General features: G+C 42.9%; 1 long non-coding RNA gene across 1 annotated transcript; it reads right to left on the bottom strand.

Moving 5' to 3' along the window:
- Positions 1 to 1,228: 1,228 nt before the first annotated feature.
- Positions 1,229 to 9,805, bottom strand: LOC146177159 (uncharacterized). Its single transcript, XR_014701266.1, has 2 exons — positions 9,409 to 9,805; positions 1,229 to 1,362 (listed from the first exon to the last, which is right to left on the bottom strand). It is a non-coding gene; the product is annotated as an uncharacterized LOC146177159 (long non-coding RNA).
- Between the last annotated feature and the right edge of the window lie 205 nt (positions 9,806 to 10,010).

Raw genomic sequence — 10,010 nt, 5'->3', positions numbered from 1 at the left:
CTTGTGTGTCAATTGCGGATAACTACCCCACTGAAAAACCAAAAGTTCTACGGGGCAATAACCTCATAAAATCTCATTTAATCGCATAGAGTCTCATACGGTGCACATCATTATCATACAATATCGCACATAATTTATGACAATGTACAAGAAACTGTGTGAGAAAATGTGAGGTTATTGCCCCTTACAGTTTTTTCAGTAGGGTAGAGATGATGGACGAGCTCCCAGAGCCGCTCGAGCTCGTAAAAGATGAGCTCGCGTCAAAAGGGCTCGGATCAGTGTATCGCGCGAACCTGACAAACGAGGCAGCCGTCAACGAATGGCTGGAAGCCTACAGCGTCGAAACCAACAAGTCTTGGATTGTGCAAAAGGTTCAAAAGGATGGAGAAAGATACGTACTTTGCCGATCAGCCAGTATTGCTCATAGCAGTATATTTTTAATCATTGTCAAATAATTTATACTCGGCTAGTGCTATATGTGGGTTGAATTTCAGTCAATTTAACAAAAAGTGGAGCTATATTTCTCACTTATACTGGAGTCGAAAGTACACGAGCGCAATATATTAGGCGATAGTTTCCATGCAGACCAATGCAGTTAGCTGGCAAGCGCGAGAGAAGAGACTTTTGAAGGAAGTCATCACCTCGAAGCTAAATGACTAATTGTAGAAATGATGACACAAAGTGCTAGTCACATGCCATCAATCTGATAACTTTCCCTTGTAAACGTTCGTAAAATCAGTTTACAGAAAAAAAAAAATCTTAGCCAAAGAACTTATACTGAGTGAACATCTAGTGAATATCTGCCGCAAATGTTAATAATATATCATTATAGTATACATTATAATGTCCACGTTGAAGAGAGTAGAAAGTGGACATGTACCGAATACCCACATATGCCCACACATCTCTTGATGAGATATTAAATGATATTCTGTAGATATGTAGCCAACATCTTTTTAGGGATCAGAGCAATTGCTGAAAAGTGCCAAAGAAGATAATTGTTTATCCAAGGTAAAAATTTCCTACTGGTTTCTTGCGGGGATCCTACTAGTTCCAGTAGTACTGGTTTATAAACACATTCCCCATAGCCACTGGAATCGGTAGCGGCTGGGTCTCCCTGCAGAAGGTCGGTTGGGTGCATTGGTTCTGGTGGGCCTGTTGACCTATGAAAATCTTGGTGCAGCAGCTGCCTAGGGCCGCACTATCAAAATAAAGACAAGGGCAAAGGTTTCATAAGTATGAATCATACTTTATTATTTTCCATGTCTACAAAAGTTCTGCAATCTGCGTGGACACTTTTGTCTTGCTGTGTGGTACTGCTGCAGGTGTTCCAGCTTCAATCAGATGTTGCAATGAAGTTAGCTGCACAGCAAGACTTTTTTCAGAAAAACATACAGCACCACACTACTTTAATCTAAATATCAACAATTTGGAAAGCAGCCATTCAAGAACAATGCATTTGGATTGTTTGTGTACTTGCATCACCAAGGGCTTAGATTACTTCCAACCAAAGCCATCATCTCAGCTTTTAGACATTAGTTGATGGCATGGTACCCTGCCAATTTAACAGTCAAACCATTCCATATGTGACACACCACAAATTGTTAGTGCTGTGCTTCGCATGCTATACAGCTGCTTACAGTGCGATCAATATTGTTTCTGTCTAGTTTGAGCTTTTTCAGAATCAGTGCGTGGCGAGCCTGTGTATGCATTTGGACCAGAATATGAGAGTGAAAGTGTGTGCAATGACAACTGGTGCATGTGGAGAATATGCACTTCATGTGTTATATGTCGACTATGCGAGACAAGTGCAATCTACTGTGTGCGTGGTCTTCTCTATAACTCGAACCAATTCACTGCACTACAACATTGTCATCAACCATTTGTATACTCATTCTCCTTTTATTTCCCTTTTCTCCCTTCTCTAGTGTGGAGCAGCACGCTAGGGTCATATTGCTGCTGGCTGAACTCTCCATCTTTCTTTTTGTTGAATTATTTTCATCGCTATCTTGCTTATTCACTGTGCTTTGGGCCTCCTTGCAAACACAAATGTGGCTATTTGCAATTCAAAGTAGGTTCTTTGATGGCTGCATGGCTGCCCAGTGTCATTTGTAGAACTGAAGTCACATCTGCCACTTTTTCCTGCCAAAAAGTTGAAGGCATTTGCCAGTAAAACAAACTGCTTCTGCATAAATGGTTTACAATGTATTGCTTGCCATGCATTTACTAAACAGCAAAGGCATTGTTTCACCTAAATTTAGAAGCAGCGTATTTCAGTTTTGTTTAGTATAGTGTCCCAAATTGACTTAGGCTTTGCAGGATTCTGTAGTGTAGGTCTCCGGCTCATTTTTGACCAATGATTTTTTTTTAACATGCACTGACATCACACAGTAAATGGGTGCCTTACATTTTTCTCTATCAAAACATGGTCACTATGGCTGGGATCGAACTCAGGTTCCTCAAATTTAAATGCCTAAAACTGGTTGTTTCATACTATTTCCTAGACGACTTTCATCGGGGTAGCCTTGTAGTACCTAATTTACTATAGCCACAAGTCCTTGTAGTACCTAATTTACTATAAACACACTTGTGGCACATGATGATGACATTAACAAGCGTTTCTTTGAAATGTTGGATTGCTAGCTGACCAGTGTGCAAACCATAAGGGAGTGACGTCAAAATACTCTGGTTCTCCCCTCTTCAAGTGTTGCTATAATTTGTGAGCTTAATCCTTTAATTTTGTAGCAATGATTCCTTCTTCAAAAAGATTGGTAGGCATAATGGTGCATGTACAACATGTCACCTAATTCAGAAGCTTTTGAAGTGGCTGTAAGATAGTTTGGAATTCAAGTTAGCCAAGGTCACTTTGAGATGTATACAAGGAATAAACAGTTGTTGTGAAAACCAGCACTTATTTATTTGACTCAATATTGAACTGCACCATTCTGCGTAAGCATGTTATGGGGTGCCCACAACTTCAAAAATAAACACTGTTGTTTCTTCTTGCCATGACACTTGAGCAGAATACCAATCACATACACCCCGCAGGGGGCATCTGTTAAAGCAGATGTTTGCGTGTACTGTGCGACACCACGGACCCCGAGCACCCACGCTTAGCCGTGCGTGGCATCGCCGTGTCTGGGGAAAAGGGGATCCTGGTGGTTGAGCCGATGCCGAGTGTTTGGACCTTTAAGGCCCCTCGGCAGAGGCAACACACCACTTCGGCCCACGCTTCCCACAGACGGCACCTCCGGGCTGACCCACCCGGGGGAAATCGGCAGTCGCCTTTTCCTGTCCTCCCCTCCATCTTTCACTTTCCTATCCCCTCTCTTACAACTGTCCTGTCTTCTCTTACCTTCTTCGTTTCTTCCTACTTCCAGGCGGCGAGGGTTAACCTTGTGTGGCTAACCACCCTGCGTTATGCCATATTTGGTTATAGTCGGGGTGTATGGCTGGCGTGGGCAGGACTGCTTTACGAGTTCCTGTCCCGTCCCCTCGTTGGGCTCCATGGTGGGTGGCCGCCACCCCGGCTGAACAAAAACTTACTGTATGGCTTCTTCTTTGCTCTCCAATGATCGTTCCCGAAAAAGGGGACGGACCGATGAAACTGCAAACTTCTTTCTAAAGAATGCAAACAGATTCCCACGCTTCCACGTGGTGCACAGTGAAGACCCTCAGAAAACAGCTAGGCAAATATCTCCTTTTGTCGTGACCAAGACATTGACTGAAGCAATAGGCCAAGGATACAATGTCAAAAAACTTCCAAATGGTGACCTTCTCTTGGAAATTATGTACCATCATCAGAATGAAAAACTCCCAACAGTAACCAGCTTTGGGGAATGCCCAGTTAATGTCACCAAACACCGCTCTCTAAACATGGTGAGGGGAGTCATTTCAGATGACGACCTAAAGTATCTAAGTGAAGAAGAACTCCTTGAAGGACTAAGAGAACAAAATGTCATCAATGTGTTCAGAATTAAAATCAGACGGGATAACAAAGAGATACCGACTAGGCACTTAGTCCTTACCTTCGAATCGAGCACACTGCCCGTGGCTGTGGAGGTAGGGTACACGAAGATAAAACTGAAACCATACATACCTAACCCGCGCCGCTGTTTCAAATGCCAAAGGTATGGCCACGGCTCACAGACTTGCCGAGGCCAACTTACATGTGCGAAGTGTGCCTCCCACGAGCATCCCGCTGAGAACTGTGAATCCGAAACGCATCTTTGCATCAACTGTGAGGGCAGCCACGCTGCTTACTCACGAACCTGTCCAACATGGAAACACGAGAAAGATATCATCACACTAAAAGTCAAAGAAAACCTCACTTACAGGGAAGCACGTAAGAAACTCACGTCCACTCACACCCCAACTTATTCTGTTGTGACGCAAAAGGGGGCGGCGTCACAGCAGTCCTTGGAACCTGCCCAGGTGACACACGGTGCACCTAAGGCAGGGACCTCTACGTCCCCGGTGGAAGTAGCTGGGGCTGCTCCACCACCCCCAAAGCAGGCTGCGCGGGCCTCTAGGTCAGCTGGCCCCAAGGTCTCTCCAGTAACGGAGAGATCTACCACAAATGTGTCTGTGCAGTCTGCACAATCGTCCAGCACGTCCGAGGACGCAATGGACACAACAAACGATGACCGTCCGGGGCCGTCAACATCTGACAGGCGACGGAGCTCCTTGGAGCGAACCAGAAAAGAAAAGGCCCGAATCACCGGGCCAGAAAAAACTTAAGTCTCTCTACCTTCCTCATATAAAATGGCGTTCTTAGTCCATTGGAACTGTAGAGGACTTTTAAAAAACTACAATGATATAACAGACCTTTTAAATTCACTGTCCCCTGTGGTCCTATGCCTACAAGAGACCAATCTGGGACCTCAACAAAAAAATTTTTTAAAAAAGCACAAAGTGTTTCGATGTGACAGAGAACAAGCAGGTCGCCTCTCCGGAGGCGTTGCTGTTGTTGTGCAGAGCAGTATTGCAACGCGAGAAGTCCATCTCAAAACTAATTTCGAAGCTGTTGCAGTTACTGTTGTTCATTATAAAACAATCACAGTATGTTCTGTCTACCTTCAACCTCATGTCATTGTTACCCTTCACGATTTAGAGGAACTTCTACAACAGTTACCTGAACCATATGTTTTAGTTGGAGATTTTAATGCACACTCCTCCTTTTGGGGGAGTGAGCAAACAGACAGTAGAGGACGTATTTTAGAAGATTTTTTGCTGTGCAACAACGTCTGCCTCCTGAATACAGGTAAACAAACATATTGCTCCCCAAGCTCGGGAAAAATGAGCTGTTTAGATCTATCATTTTGTTCACCATCAATTTTTACCGATTTTAAATGGGACGTTCTCGACAACCCATATGGAAGTGATCATTTACCTGTCATAATAAGTCTAACATCCTCACCATCCATCACTCTAACCAAACCACGGCGATGGAAACTTCACCTGGCAGATTGGACACTTTTCCAGTCCAAAGCTGACCTCATAAAAGTATTTTCAGAAAATCTCAGCATAGATGAGCTAAATGAAGAGATTACAGCTTGTATTATTGCTGCAGCACACCTAGCTATTCCACAGTCCTCGGGAACTATACAGCAAAACCATAAAGTGTGGTATACACAAGAGTGCAAAGAGGCAAAACGAAAACAAAATAAAGCTTGGGGAATATTCCGGAGATATCCTACACATGAGCACCTTATAACTTTTAAAAAGGCCAGGGCTAAAGCACGGTGCATTCGCCGCGAAGCTGAAAAAGCCTCATGGCAAAATTATGTGTCATCAATAAATAGCTCAACCACATCTAAAAAAATGTGGGAGCAGGTTAATAAACTAGACGGCAAATACTATCCTTTCACGATTCCACTTTTAACAACTCCTGGTACACAAACGAGTGTAGAAGAACAAGCAAACATATTGGGGGAACATTTCGCTACAATCTCTAGTTCGGCACACTATACACATTCCTTTATAAAATATAAAACAGCAGCTGAAAAACAAAGACTCCCAATAGCTGGAGGCACAAATGAACCGTTTAACTGTTTAATTACACTTGAAGAAATAACTAGAGTATTAAATGCCGGGAAACAAACTGCACCAGGACCAGATGAAATACATTATAAAATGCTTGCTCACTTGACTCCATTGTCAGTAGATGCATTATTGAATTTTTTTAATAAAATATGGATATCTGGAACAATACCAGAAGCCTGGAAGACAGCCGTTATAGTACCTCTCTTAAAGCCTGGGAAGCCACCGGACTCCCCAGGCAGTTATAGGCCAATAGCCCTGACGAGCTGCCTTGCAAAAGTTTTTGAAAGCATTGTAAATACAAGGCTCATGTTTGTTCTTGAATCCCGGAAACTTCTTGATACTCATCAGTGCGGCTACAAAAAAAACATGTTCAACTATTGATCACCTTGTCCGACTGGAAAATACTATCCGAGAAGCCTTTATCCATAAACAGCATTGCCTTGCTGTATTTTTTGACCTCGAAAAAGCCTATGACACCACGTGGAGGTTTGGGATCCTGCGTGATTTGGGAGAGCTTGGCATTCGCGGCAGGATGCTAAAATGTATAAGCGACTTTCTCTCTCAACGCTCATTTAAAGTACGTCTCGGTTCTACCCTTTCTAAAACCTTCATACAAGAAAACGGTGTGCCTCAAGGATGTATTTTAAGTACTACTCTGTTTATAGTAAAAATTAACAGTATAGCAAAAATAATCCCAAAATCCGTTATGTACTCTATCTACGTAGACGACCTCCAGATTGCATGTACATCCTCCAATGTGTCAACATGTGAGAGGCAAATACAGCTCACAGTAAATAGACTGGCAACGTGGGCAGATAGGAATGGCTTCAGGTTTTCTACTCAAAAGTCTGTAGTTGTTTTGTTCTCTCTCAGAAGAGGACTGCACATTGATCCCACCATCCACCTTAATGATGTTAAGCTACCTGTAAAGCACGAACATAAATTTCTAGGGCTAACTTTTGACAGAAAGCTTTCATTCCTTCCCCACATAAACAACCTAAAAAAGAAAGCTTCGAAATCTCTCAATATATTAAAAGTCCTTTCACATAAACACTGGGGATCTGACAGAACATGTCTTTTAAAAATTTACCGCTCTGTGGTTCGCTCATGTTTAGATTATGGCTGCATAATATATGGATCTGCAAGGCCGTCATATTTAAAACGACTGGACTCTGTACACAATTCAGGCTTGCGTATTTCAACTGGTGCATACAGGACATCCCCCATAAACAGCTTATATGTAGAAACCAATGAACCATCTCTTACAAGCCGAAGAAACATGCTCACATGCTCATACATTTTAAAGATCCGTTCACTGCCAAACCATATCTGTTACCCAATAGTTACAAAATGCCAGTCTCGAACACTGTTCATAAACAAACCTCAAAAAATAAAACCACTTCTGCTCCGCTTTGAAGAGAAATGTCAAGTTTTAGACTTAATAGACTCATTACCTAATATTACCCGAAAACCTGATCCACTTCCACCATGGTACTGCCTGCCGTCTGTATGTGACTTCACATTAAACCAATTCCAGAAAAACCAAACACCACATGAACACATATTGCAGGAATTTTTAGCCCTAAGTGAAAAGTACAGAAAATATGTGGCATTCTATACAGATGGTTCAAAATCTGCACAATACGTCGGAAGCGCAGTGGTCCAAAACAATTGGAATAGAACAGTACGGCTACCACAGTGTGCATCCATTTTCACAGCCGAGTGTTATGCAGTCCTCATGGCCCTAGAAAAAATTAAAATTGAAAACATAGAGAATAGTGTCATTTACACTGATTCTTTGAGCATACTAACAGCATACAATCATAAAAATGCAGGTAAATCGCTCATTGGTGACATCATACACAGCATAAAAACAGCCACTACCCAGGGACATACTGTAAAGCTTTGTTGGGTTCCAAGTCACATAGGAATTGATGGAAATGAAAACGCTGATATATGCGCTGCACAAGCTCGACATATAGAAATTAAGAAAGTGCACGTTCCCTACAAAGAAGCAGCCAAGTTAATGCAGTCTAAGCTAAGAGATAGATGGCAGTCCAAATGGAATAATGAAGAAAATAATAAGCTACACCTAGTAAAACCTGTCATATCTGAATGGAAGTCATGCACACACCAAGAACGATTCACTGAAGTCATTTTATGTCGCCTCCGTATTGGACATACACACCTTACACATGGTTATATTCTTAGAAAAGAGGAAATACCAACATGCGACCTTTGCGGAGAAACTATCACAATTAATCACATTTTATATTCCTGTACAAAGCTAGAAGAACTAAGAAAGAAGCATTTTCCAATATTTTATTCAGAATATATTCCTCTTCACCCTAGCTTACTCATAGGAGAAAATGCTCTTGTTAATATATCATGTGTTTTTATGTTCTTAAAAGATGCCAACCTTCTTAACAAATTATGAGTTTTAACTACCATATTACCATCTGCTGCATGGACAGCAGATCTCATCATGTGTTTGGCGCATGATAGCCTTAGATGCTTATGCGCCATAAAACACAACACTCAACACTCAACAATCAATCACATACACAAAGAGTTACAAAAAACAAATTACACAGCATGCTATGCCACTGCCTCTGCTTAACAGGTGCAGTTAAGTTAGCTATTGCGCTCAACAAATGCCTATTCAACACAGTGCTCTCAAACAAGCGTGAGTACTTTAAGAGGGTGGAAATTCTGGCTGGTTGGTGCATGATCTGTGGCTAAAAACAGCGCTAACACGAGACGAAGCAGACGAAACAGCGTCGTGTAACCTCTGCTTTGTCTTGTGTCAGCGCTGTTTTTAGCCACAGAAGCGTGAATACTTGGTTATCGAGTTCACCTAATATCCCACTACTTTCAGAATCAATAGTTTGACGTCGCCAGATTATGGGCTTCAGAAAAGGGCGGTTGCCGCTATGACCAGGGCGCCGTAATCATGCGTGCGTTCACAAAACGAGAGCATGTTTTCATTTCAAGGATTATTACCGCTAATTTCAGAAAACTGGCTTCGCTGTTCCAGCATGTTGCCATATAGAAACATTTCCGTATTTAAATGCCGGAAACTGGAAAAAAAAAAATCCTGAGTGAAAACAGCTGCTCACAAGGTAGCATAAAATGAGAGACGGCCTTTGAGGTGTAATTTAGCATCTGTAGTAGTCTACATTTGCCCTTGGGTAGGCCAGCAGCTTTAGCATCCTTAGCGAAGACCCCCGAGCAGCGATGCAGCATCACAGCAAATGTTGCACAAATACACCACGTAACCACGTTTTTTTTTTCCTCTTTTTTCCCCCCTTTTTACCCCCCATATTCCAGCGGTGCTTATCTAAATATTGCAGTGCTACTAACCAAGGCACTTTCAACGATTAGTGGCTCCAAGGCGAGCGCCAACGGCGCTGCGCAGCTTTCTTGGAATCGACACACTTGCACATCCAGCACCAGCACAGTCGGCATCCAGCATGTTTAGGCAGCAAAAGTTCAGCAGTCGTGGCTTCACAAAATCGCTTTTTGTCAGAGTCAAACACCAGACTTCGAGATGACGGCCAAGACACTTGTTTCGAACTGCAAACATCACAGTATCCAGCATCCAAATGGCACGGCTTGGGCCACTGCATTTATAAAGCCTCAAAACTGCGGCCGCAGCACCCCTTAAGCCACAGGCACTACCACTAAGCCATGGTAGACGTTTGTCTGGTTAACCAACGCCCCAACGCCAGCGTCGGCGAAGCAACGGCGCGTGCTTGTGCGCCACCATCTTCCTTTTGCATAAAAAAAAAAATAGAAACAAGCAAAAAAACAACTTAAAGGAAGTGACGTCGTGTCACGATCTTGCGCGTCAGAGCGTCGTCTGCTCGAGTGCTCCTACGGGATATGGTTTGTCAATACGCCGCCGGGGAAGGGAGATCCCGAAGGGCAGGGGACTGCATCCGCTGTCCGGAGGGATCGGGATA

The sequence above is a fragment of the Amblyomma maculatum genome, chromosome 10 (assembly GCF_055883805.1).
Source record: "Amblyomma maculatum isolate TAMU_Amacu chromosome 10, ASM5588380v1, whole genome shotgun sequence".
NCBI classification, from domain to species: domain Eukaryota; kingdom Metazoa; phylum Arthropoda; class Arachnida; order Ixodida; family Ixodidae; genus Amblyomma; species Amblyomma maculatum.
Note: the sequence above shows the minus strand (reverse complement) of the source record. Positions and strands in the feature narration are given on the sequence as shown.